Genomic DNA, 12,228 nt, shown 5'->3' with positions numbered 1-12,228 from the left:
CTGCCTGCCACGCTCCTAATGGGAGCCTAGGAGAATTTATGTCAGATGCAAAGTGTGTATTTGTCCCTGATTCAAATGGCAGGTCTAGTCTCCATTTCAGATTCATCCTTAGGCCTTTAGCTGCTTTTTATGAAAAGTGGTTGTATTCAGTATGAACCAATTTTCCCCTTGAGTTTTATTATTGAAATCATCCAAATAAATCACCTCTAATCCTCAATCCTACCTGCTTTAAAAGCCGGGGGAAAGCAGTGAAATCCTCTTTAGAAAATACATACATGAAACATCTTTGTGCACTTGAGACAATGAATAGCTATTAAGTTGAATTTTCTCCTGGTGTGTATATGTGTTTGCAGGGTGTGTGTGCACGTGTGTGCGTGTGTGGGCATGTGTGCTGGAGACAGAGGCAGTATGAAGTTTTAGTTTCCTGTAAGTTTGTAGTAGTATATCTAATGGCTTGTTTTGTTGTTGTTGTTTTTCCCCAAGGGCTTGTTTTTATATGTAATAAGGAAAAGTACTATTTAAACAAGAAAAGCATAAGGACAGATGGTGAACATGGACCCTAGGATATTAATCTGTCATCCAGAGGATGACAGCAGCATGCCGATTTTCACCAACCAGTTCTGGTGTTTTTGAATTAGTCTTTCTGTTTTCTTTTTGTCCTAGTTGAGGGAGGGAAAGGGAAAGAAAAATGAAAAAGTGGCAGCCGTGCAAGAACCCCTTCCTTAGCACACACTCTTCACAGCCCGGCTAAAGTGTTAATCCTCCCGCCAAGCTATAAATCTTCACTTCCTTCTTCTACAGACTCTAAGAACAATTTGGTTTACAAACTATGGAAATGACCAGCCAGCCTTAGGTAACAGAGCATGGCAAAGGGGACCAAGGGATCCCTGTCTTGTCCTCTTTCCTCTGGTCTCCACCATCCCCCTTCCCCAACCAAGACCATCTCACTCAATTTTCACAAGTAGTTTTAACCCAAACTTTATTTTGTAGAATAACAATTTTTACCTGCACCCTCAGTTCTGCTATGGTCCTAGGGGCATATGCTGTAAAGATTAGAACAGTTGTGCTGTTATTAATATTTAACATTTTCATGTGTCAGCCACCCAAGACTTTTTATTTTCCAGCTGCAAGCAAAAGTAAGCCAAAAAGCAAAGCTGGCGAGAGATTTCAGGGTTTGTGGACATATGGGCAAGGATTTTCAGAAGCAGTTTTGTGAAGGCTCTGATATCATTCCACATAGGAAAAGATTGGTGTTGTTTAGTCGGCCAGTCATGTCTGACTCTCTTTGAACCCCATGAACTGCAGCACACATTTCACTCTAATTTTGGTCCTGGGTAACATGACATTCTTGTCACTAAGCTCCTTACATACACTTACACTGAAGAGGAAGTAATAGAGGTGTCTCTGTCCCTGTTTCTCTCTCCTGAGAGTCCATAACTTTCCAGGCACAATCCAGATTTATTCCCACAGAGGAAATCAAGCTAACCACTGTTCGTCTTTCAATAAATACCCAGTTTAAATGCCAGCTCTCCTTAACACCTGCTCTCTCCTCACTTCACAATTCTGCAGAAGAGTTAGCTCTTTTGCCCCTTTCCTGTTTGCCTATTTCTGTTCACCTCAAACTTTAAAATCTTCATCACAGATGTGAGATAACTAGGCAATATTTAATCTAAACCCTGGAGCACATGCCCCATGCATCACTAATTGGATGGCATTTGCAAGTCCCTGATTATACAATGCCTTCTCTATAACTTGTTGATTCTTGTCTCAGATTAAAGAAGTAGGAATGAAAAATAAGTCATCAACAGATAACTGCATCTCTTCCCCAGCTTCCCCTTCAGTAACACTGTAAGCAAACCGTGTGAACAGGATAGCATCTAAAGAACGATCACAGTGAGTCAGCAAATCTGCATGCAATGGAAAATGAGGAGGAATCTGATCCCCGACCTCAAAGATTAACTAAGATCATTTCCCTCTTTTCCCTTTAAAAACTTTCATGGCCAAGCAGAATCTATTGAGTTGACTGTGGGACATAAGTTCACCTTTTCCCTAGGTTGCTAGCCTCCTGAATAAAGTACTCTTTTCTAACCAACACTTGCCTCTTGAGTATTGTCTTTGTTTTACTCCTTCATTTGCACTGTCACAGCACTTGATGTATTCTTTTCTCATGGTAGTGATGCCCAAATCTGGCTGTCCATATAAATCAAATTGGAGGTATTTTTTAATTTGCGCCCTCTCTTAGGGATTCAGACTCAGTAAACCTATGTGATCCATTTCAGTGGTCTTTACTAATAAGCTTTTAATACATGGGTAATCCTGTGATGTAGACTATTTTGGGAACCAGTCTTAACCACTAATACCATCTGACCTCATATTGTAATCATCTATGTAATCATCTTTCCGTGACAATGGAAAGTAAATACAGCACTATAAGTGTAAGCAAAGCCTCTAAAGCTGGACTCCCTAGGTTCAAATCCTAGCGCTAACCTTACTGGCTGTGTGATCTTTGGCAAGTTATGCAATGTGTGTCTGTTTTCCCAGTTATAAAATGGGAAAGGACAGTATCTAAAACACAGGATTGTGGTAGGGATTAAATGGATTGCTCTGGGTAAGGCTCTTGGGTGTGGTGGGTGCTTCTTACCACAGGTGCTCACTAACATCACATGTGGGCCTTTTATCTTGGTGCCGTCTATTCAAATGTCAATGTTGAGCTCTATCTCAGTGACAGGTGCCTTTCTAGGGCAGGTTGACCCAGTGCCTATAAAACCTAGTGCCTTTATATAGTAAGATACTCCATAAAAGCGGCAGAGAAGGGAACTGATGTTCAGAAAACAAAAAGCAACTGAAGGGGAAGCAAGTCAGTGGTGTCAATAAAGGGGCCAGCATCTTGGCTCCAGTTGAGTCTCTTCAAAAGCAAAGCTTATTGTACAGATGAAGAAAGTGAGGGCCTGACTTGAAGCTCCTATGAAGTACCTTCAAACTCTCAAGTTTGAGTCCTCCAAGGATCAGATAGTAGCAGTCTTTCTGCTTTACACAGACCTGATAATCAATGAGACTCCTGGGAATGCAGCTGATCAATGCACTTCACAACACTATCATCGAACACTTATCTTGAAAATGCTCATGACAATCTATTACACAGTCTAATTGAGAGGATGGATTAAATGTTTCCTTATCTCTTTACCTAAAAATTGCAAGCAGGGAATGGAAACTCTGTACAAAGAATGCAACTGCAGTCTCCCAAATCTACTTGTTCTACTTATTCTGTTGGCTGTGTTAAAATGATCTCCCCCATGATTTGCTTTAATTGAATATGTGCATCATTACCTGGAATTAAGTACAAATCTATGTGAGAGTGGTCTTGGGGAAGTCTAGCACGGGCTTTGCATTCAAACAAACTTGGGTTTGCACCCCAGTGAAGCCACTTCCTAGCTGTGGAGTATGACTTCAACCATCAAATGTGATAGTCATAACTGCCTTATTAGGGTTGTCGTACAAAGTGAATCCTAATTAACTGGTTAACACACTGATTAGCACTCAAGTACCTGAGGAATTGCAGAGGGAAAGGCTCAAACATGTACAGAACATCTAATAAAAGTAGCTATCAATTACCAAGGGTGCATATGTCCCAGGGACTTGATGTACTTCATCAGTAATCCTCATAATCACTTGAACAATGAAGGAATCATAATGCTCCACTGACAGGCAAAAAAAATTAAGGCTCAGGGAGGTGGACTTGGCCAAAACTGCAGAATTGTTAAGTAGCAGAAAGGGGGCCAGAATGCAGAACTGTCTGTCCACTTACCCTGTATCACAAGGCTCCTTGCTGTGCTGGGGGCAGCCAGTACTGTGCAATATCCTTGGGATACCATGGGGGAGAGATTTAGCCCCTACTCTGGAGGCAGCTGGTTCCCAGGAGGCATTAGTGGTAAAGAACCCGCCTGCCAATGCAGGAGACATGGGTTTGATCCCTGGGTCAGGAAGATCGCCTAGAGGAGGGCATGGCAACCCACTCCAGTATTCTTGCCTGAAGAATCCCATGGACAGAGGAGCCTGGTGAGCTACAGTCCATGGGTCTGCATAGAGCTGGACATGACAGAAGCGACTGCAGCATTCACATGCCGGAGGTAGCCACTGTTCAATGGAGGAGATGGAAGGAAAAAGACAGAAGCAAGAGACTGTATAATGTAAAAGTAAAATACATGGTGAGCTTCATGGTGAGGGTGAGGACAAGGCTGAAGCAGCACCAAATTCAGTCTCATGTTCAAGAAAGGTTTTATTTAGCAGTAATGAAGGGAGAGTAGCAGGATTCTTACAGACCAGTACGAGTTTTCTTGGAAAGGATTCAGGGAAGAGCATTCTGGAAAGACAGCAAACCTGATCCAAGGTACAGAGGTAAAGGATACTTTAGTATAAAGAGTCTAGAACAGTGCTGTCCAATATGGTTGTTGTTTAGTCGCTAAGTTATGTCTGACTCTTTTGTGACCCCAGGGACTCTAGCCTGCCAGGCCTCTCTGTCCATGGGATTTCCCAGGCAAGAATACTGGAGCAGGTTGCTATTTCCTTCTCCAATGGAATCTTCCTGACCCATGTCTCCTGCAATGGTACATGGATTGGAGACATTCAGTTCAGTTCAGTTGCTCTGTTGAGTCCGACTCTTTGTGACCCCATGAACTGCAGCACGCCAGACCTCCCTATCCATCGCCAACTCCCAGAGTTTACTCAAACTCATGTCCATCGAGTCGGTGATGCCATCCAGCCATCTCATCTTCTGTCGTCCCCTTCTCCTCCTGCCCCCAATCCATCCCAGCATCAGGGTCTTTTCCAATGAGTCAGCTCTTCACATGAGGTGGCCAGACTACTGGAGTTTCAGCTTTAGCATCAGTCCTTCCAATGAACACCCAGGATTGGTCTCCTTTAGGATGGACGGTTGGATCTCCTTGTAATCCAAGGGACTCTCAAGAGTCTGCTCCAACACCACAGTTCAAAATCATCAATACTTCAGCACTCAGCTTTCTTCACAGTCCAACTCTCACATCCATACATGACCACTGGAGACACTAGTATATAGCTATTCACATTTAAATTAACTACAATTAAAAAAAATTTAAAATTCGATTCTTCCGTCACATCAACCGTATTTCAAGTACTCAACAGGCCTATGTCGCTAATGGCGACCATACTGGAGAGCACAGATGTAGACTATTTCTATCATCACAAAAAATTCAGTGCAACAGCAAGGGAGGACGAGATTTTAGATGATAAAATACAAAGCATTATAGCACAAACAGAAGAGGCTGGAGGGGGAAGTACAGAGCTGATCACGAGGAGGCAAAGATAATGGTTAGCTGTTGAGAATTCTAAACAGAAAACTTAGGTAACATGTCTGGATGTTAGAAAGGTCATTCCAGCTGCAGGTGCAGACAAGGCATAGATACCGTGAGAAGCGCAGTTAAACCTGGGCTTAAACTTGTAGAGATGGAGAGACAGGAACATATGGAGAAATATACGCAGGAGATGAAGCCAGAGAATCAATATTGGGTGTATTGAAAGGGGAAGAATAAAGAATTCCCAGGATCATGGGCTGAGAAAACTTATTTGTATAACGTTACTATTACTTGGGGCATGAAACAGGGAAAGGAGATTGGAAAGGGGCTGAGAGAGTTGATACATTCCTTTCTGGGCATGTTTACCTCTTGCCTTTGGCACATTCTGATGGAGATGCCCACCAGGCAATTGGATGCAGAAACCCCATTTCATCATCAAGGGCCATTTCATCAAACTACAGTTGTTTCCTAATAACTTGTGAACCATAAACCAGCTCACCTGGAGCAATAAAGCCTTCTGTGCACCAAGCATTTGACTGTGGAGGAAAATAATTAGAAAAAATGAGTAACTAATCCCTCTCCTCAGGGGATTCATGATTTCCAGGGGAGACAGGCAGTGCTCTCATGAAACAGACGCTATTAGGGAGACAAGAAGTCAGCAAAAGGATGGGAGAATGGAGATAAGGATAAGCAAAAGAGAATGTGGGAGGTTTCATGAAGGAGATGCAGTTGTCTTAAAGCCTGAAAGGACATCATTAGGCAAGACTGATGGTAGGAAGGGAGTTTATCTAAGAATGGACCAATTCTCCCTGCTGCACTCTACTTTTTCTTACCATCATTTCTTTTTTTAAATCAAGACTTTCCTAAAAAGAGTTAAGGGCCCATCACATAACAGGAATGTGAAAAGAGTCAGAACTCCTGCTTCTCTATATCCAGGCACCTCACTTCTTCTTACATTGACACGGGGCTCAGGGCTAGAGAAGACTCTCCCCTCCCATCCAGGGAAGGAGAATGTGGGTGAAAGCCCTCTGTGAGTAATAGGTGTTTCAGGACCTGGCAAATAACAACAGTTTGATTCAGGTAGAAACTTGTAACATACTTTGGAGGGAAAGGATTCTCTAATTTGATGAGCAAGAATGCGTTAGAGATTATACTGCCTCCATCCCTGCCCTTCTCTGATTCGTTCTCCTCTCTTAGTTTCCTGACCAGGGATCGAACCCATGCCCCCTGCATTGGAAGCTCAAAGTCTTAACCACTGGATCACCAGGGACATCCTTGTCAATGGTACTTTTAACTGTTCTACTTAAGTGTAAGATGCAATCAAGTGGTCAGAATCACCAGACTAAATCAAACCTCCTGAGTGATTACACTAGAATACAAACTCTCTCTAACATATATCAGCATTTCTACAAAAACAGCCCTGACTCAAAGTTCAGGATTACAATAGGAGGAGCAAGCTCATGAAAACACGCGCATGGGGCCTAGCTGGCCACCACTGACAGGAGTGCTTCCCCAATCCACCGGTGCGAAGGGTACTTTATGTATTCTCATTTCCCTGGCGGGTAAGGGTTATAAGGATAAAAAGGAGTGCCCTGCAAAACATTATTTATTAGTGGACCCCTAGCTGTTCATGTGAATCAGGTTTTACAAATTTCATTTTCCACTGAAACAATGGAATGTTACACAGCTAATAATAAGGTACAGGTCTTGATTAAATACCCAATCCATAATTCAATAGAGGTTGTGCTGACATAATCAGCAAAGAGGGACCTTATGAATATCCAAATAAGCCACCACCTGAATTGTACGAGTCAGCATTCACCCCCACAGAGGCATATTATTTGTAAAGTGTGCAAAACATTCTTCTTTCAGGGCTGAACTTCAAGAATTTTAGCATTAGCGAAGTTCCATTAGTGATGTAAAGACATCTGTATTCCAAGTGAAGTCTTGCCAGCAGTCTCAGGATGCTTTGCTGGAAAATTACTCTGTTTCAACTACATAAGAAATAATATATGTCCTGTAATTGAATAACAAGCTATTTGTCTAGTAAAGGGGGCTAGAAAATTCCTAAATTGTCAGTTCAAGGCTGTTTGATTTCCATTTTATATTGGAATGACAAATTTTGTTGGCTATTGTCATTTCCCCACCCACCCACCCAGAAAGGGACAATCTGAAAAGATCCCAGGACACATGTTTTCCAATTTTTAAGTCAGTAGTATAAAAATTTCCCTGGAAGACGGCATGGCAACCCACTCCAATAATTTTGCCTGGAGAATCCCATAGACAGAGGAGTCTGGCAGGCTACAATCCAAAGAGTCACAAAGAGTTGGGACACAACTGAAGCGACTTAGCAAGCACATGGTATAAAAATTTCTTACTGCATGTTGAATTTGAAAATGTGCACCCACATTAAATGAAGCACATACCTTCTGTGATTCCCCTGACCAACTCTGCTTTGACCTGACACTGTAAATTTTAAAACTGGTTGTGTCTGCCTTTTTCCTTTGACCACTAGGAAGCTCAGAACCAAAACTGTAGCTCAAACCAAACAACCGGACCTTACTGCATGATTTTTATCTACCATCTCTTTTCTTGTTTTCATCCTAGTTATGTAACTAATATGCCTTATAATGTAGGTATCACTATAAACCTGCTCACATCATCTTTGTAGTGAGGTAGAATGTAAAGAAACCCGCAGGATCTTATGATAAGGCATCATAGCAAATTGCATGTGGTTCTGGAAAGTGCACGTACCAAAGGTGTCAATGGACTTGGCTTTTGCAACAGCAGACTGAAAACCAGGAACTTCCCAGGAAATCTGGCCACGTGGCCACTGCTCACACAGCACCCCTCCCTCAGGGCTGACAATCCCCCGACAGTTGCTGTCCTGTCCTTTGAGATTGCCAAGTGAAGGCCGGAGAGTGCCCCAGAAATACCCACAAGGAACATCTGAGTCAAGAATAAAAGCATTAATTCCTGAATAAAGTTTGGGAGCTGAGGATAGAAGTCCAAAGCTAACTATGGAAAGGAAGATGTTTTCCTCCATTTTTAACCCTGGCGCATCAGTGATCAACTTCTAAAACAACTGACCAAAGTTATCAAAATGATTGTGCTTATCTCTAAAGAAAGAGGTGGGTCTCCGATCTTTAAATCCTTAGGTTGAGCAAGCTTTCCCACACCAGATGTAGAATGTCATCTTCTTTCAGGCAAGCAATACAGAAGTGGCAAAGAGTACAGGCAGGAAAAGTGATGGAGATACATCTAAGAGCAAACCCTGAGACAGAGAGGAATTAGGAGAGGGAGCACAGGGTCCAAAGAACAAGCGCTGGGGAGTCATGGCAGCTCTTCAACTGACCTGGCTTCATACCTGTGATGATAGAGACCAGGCGCCTGTCTGCTGAGCTCCACTCTGCCCCCTTCAGCTGCACAAGCCCTGTACCCCCAGGGATGCCCCAGACACAAAAGGGCTGTGGGAACAATGAAGCGGTCAATGGATTCAAAGGACAAAGAATCTTGTCATGGTCGCCTCCTGATATTGAAGATGACTAAGGGGCACACGAAAGGGGCAGGACAAAGCAATTTCTCAAGGACACACTATTCAATTCAACTCAGGCAGTATTTACTGAGCAGCTGCTATATTCTGCACACTCAGGATGAAGCTGGGGACACAGCGATATACAACACAGACATCTAATGGTGACAGATATTTGGATAATTCTAAGTGAACAAGCAAAAGCCCATGACAAGGAAGGTCTAGAGTGTTGTGGGAACACAGCAGAGAGACATATAACCCAGGCTTGGAAATCAGGGAAGACTTTGCAAATATAAGACACATATGTATGTTCTTATCCCCACTGTATGGCAGACAAAAGTAAGGCTAACAAAGAGGTTAAGTAAATTGCCAAAAATTACTTGCCCAATAAGTGGTTGAGCTGGGATTTCACCCAAAGTCTGTCTGGCTCTTTAGCAAACAGAGTGAAAAGGGAAAGGCCATGCCCTATGGCCCTATGCTGTGCCTGAGTACAGTGCAGAGACCTCTCAGGCAAACCATTTCACTGAGAATCCACCTCAGAATTAGTTTAGAATGCCTATTCAATTAAGCGCATTGACCATGTACACTCTGAAATGGAATTTCATCATAAGTCACTACCATACGATAATGGTTCAATGTGTGTGATCTGTAAGAGAAGGTACGAAGAAAGAAAGAAATTATAAATGGGGCTCTACAGAGAAAAAAGTGTCCCAGACTAATGAAAAAAAAAATAAGATCAGAATTTGGCTCATAGCTAATTGGAGACTGTTTCATAATGACCCAGAGAAGAGGCACTGGGAGCCGTCATTTAGATATTCTCACACCTCATTTGTCTGATGTCATCATCAAAGTGTGTGTGTGTGTGTGTGTGTGTGTGTGTGCGTGTGTGTGTGTGTGAGAGAGAGAGAGACAGAGACAGAGACAGAGAGACAGAGAGAGAGAGAGACTCAGTCAAAGTCCCAGCACTTTTATTCACATCTACCTTGTTTCTCCTTGCTACTTTCTGGTCTTTGGCTTGACTTCCACCTTGCTTCTCTCATTATCACAAACTGTTTCATTTACCAGTGATCCCAAGACTCCTGGGGTACAGTCCTAGACATTTCTCTCTGCCTCACTCACCACACTAATTCATGACCACTATTCCTGTAAGAATAACTAGAGCTCGCCTTTGTTGAGTCTTTACTATGTACCAGATCCTTTGCTAAAATAAATTCATCTTAAAAAGTTTTTCACTTAATCTTCATAGTAATACCACAGTGTTATTTATTTTCTCTCAGTTGAGAAATCAGCAAACAGAGACTCTTTCTTAATTTGCCCAAGGTCTCAAAGTTCAGAGGAGAGGGGAGAGTGAGGGGACAGAAATTCAAGTCTAGGCCTGTTGGACTTCACTTGACCACTCCACCCCATGGCCTTAATCAGGGGATGATTACCACTTATCTGGATGATCCCAGTCACCTCCTAATCATTAGTCTTCTTCCCTCTTCTCCTGCTCCTTGTCACCTACTGAGAATTTTGCTGCTGATACCACAGCATCAGTATCCTCCAAGTGGTTCAACCACAAGATACAATAGCTGACATTTGGCAAATCATACAAAGGTAGCCCTGTATCCACATTTATCAGAGAAAAAATAAGAGCACGGTTTCCTTTCAATCAAAATGCTGAAGCCTTGATCTCACAGATCCTTCTTTCCTCTGGGGAACGTAGCAACCTAGTTATCTACTCAAACTATTCTGACCTCCCAAGGCCAAGTCCTGTTAGCCCTTCCTAATCCAAAAATAATTAGTGGATAACAGACCCTGGCTTGTTGAGACAGAGTTATTTGTAAGCAATCTCTTGTCTGGAGCAAATGGTTTTGCAGCAATCACTAACCCTAATAGATTCTCCGAAGCACTTGCCACCTGCTTTCCTGAGACCCCTGTCATCTCCGACAGCGAGAGGGCAGGCAGGTCATGATGTCGAGCCTGGAGCTACAAAGATGCCACCGCACTGTCACTGATGAGGAGAATGAGGCCCATCCACCCACCTTCTGCGGAGGAGCCCGGATGGATGGGCACAGCCATTCCAAGGAGACACACAGGAGAGCAATTAAGAAGACAAGGAGACTTGTCTAAAACCAGAATATTTGGCCGGCTCTCAGAAGTGTTCAACATTTGTTGGCAGAGAATAGCACAGGGAAAAATAAATTAAACAAAACCACCATAATGGCCCATCATGCCCGAGGGACCGTGCAGGATATCCAGGAGAGCAGAGCAGCTCACGCGAGGGCTGAACAGAAACTGGTGTCGGGGGAGGGCCCAGAGCCCGAGGCATCATGTTCAAATCAGTGTTCATTCCCACTCAGAAGCTAGAAACAGGAGCAGAATCCCAAAGGGAGGTGACTTGAGAAAAATGGTTCTCAAATATGAGTGAGCATCGCATCACCTGGAGGGCTTGTTAAGGAACAGATTACCGACCCGGTCCCCAGAGTAGGTGCCTAAAATCTGAGTTTCTGCTGAGCATACTGGTGAGGTTAATATGGTCTGGGGAACAAACATTGAGAATCACTGCTTCTGAGAAGGGAAGGGAAAGCAATGACTGTTAGCTCAGCTTCAACTATAACCAACAGGTGCAAAAGTGCTTCCCACTCCATAAGGATGCTCTCACTCAATTTTTTTAAACACAAAAGCAGACTTTCTAAACCACATTCTGCAGATGAGGAAGTTAAGGCACAAAGAGGTGAAGTGAGCTGGTCATGGTCACACAGCTAAGAAAGGAGCAGATCCAGGATGAGAATCAGGGTCCTCAAGACCTTAAAATAGCCACGCTTGTTCTCAAGAAAAAGTTCCAGTTTCTGATGAACCTCAGAAAGACCTCTTAGCTCCTGAGACTACTCTGTCTTTTGTAAAATGCCTATTCAGAGCTTTCCCCCAATATATAACAACTCAGTCCACTCTGTGAGACTTTATTGCCCAAGTCCAACAGACCCAAGATGAAATGCACAGGGAAGGTACACGCACCACCCAGAGACTACCACAAAAGAAGTACAGAGAAACAGAACCATGTGCAATTCAAAGTTGGATTCGGTTGGGGGTCTGGAAGAGTGGAATGCTACAGTACCATCTAAGAGGCTCCACAACTCATTGCCTAAGTGCAAAATTGGAGATCCTTCAGAATTACAAGTTGTTTGGTACCAAGGACTGTGCATCTGGTCTAAAGATGAGACTTCATATCTCATTTGTCAGTTAAGTACCTTAACTCCACTGAGTTTTAGCTTCTTCGCCTGAAAATAGGAGCTGCTATCATGAGCCACACACTACTTCACAGGACACAGGACAGCAGGAGTGAAATAATGTGATGGTATATATATTTGGTGAATTGTCAGCTGCCAT

General features: G+C 43.1%; 1 protein-coding gene across 7 annotated transcripts in view; it reads right to left on the bottom strand.

Annotated features, from left to right (window-relative positions):
- Positions 1 to 12,228, bottom strand: part of DAB1 (DAB adaptor protein 1) — a 338,270-nt gene that overhangs the window by 206,560 nt on the left and 119,482 nt on the right. The gene's annotated exons all lie outside the window — the stretch shown is intronic.

This window comes from Dama dama, chromosome 20, assembly GCF_033118175.1.
Source record: "Dama dama isolate Ldn47 chromosome 20, ASM3311817v1, whole genome shotgun sequence".
Taxonomy (NCBI): Eukaryota; Metazoa; Chordata; class Mammalia; order Artiodactyla; family Cervidae; genus Dama; species Dama dama.
This window is presented reverse-complemented; position numbering and strand designations above follow the sequence as displayed.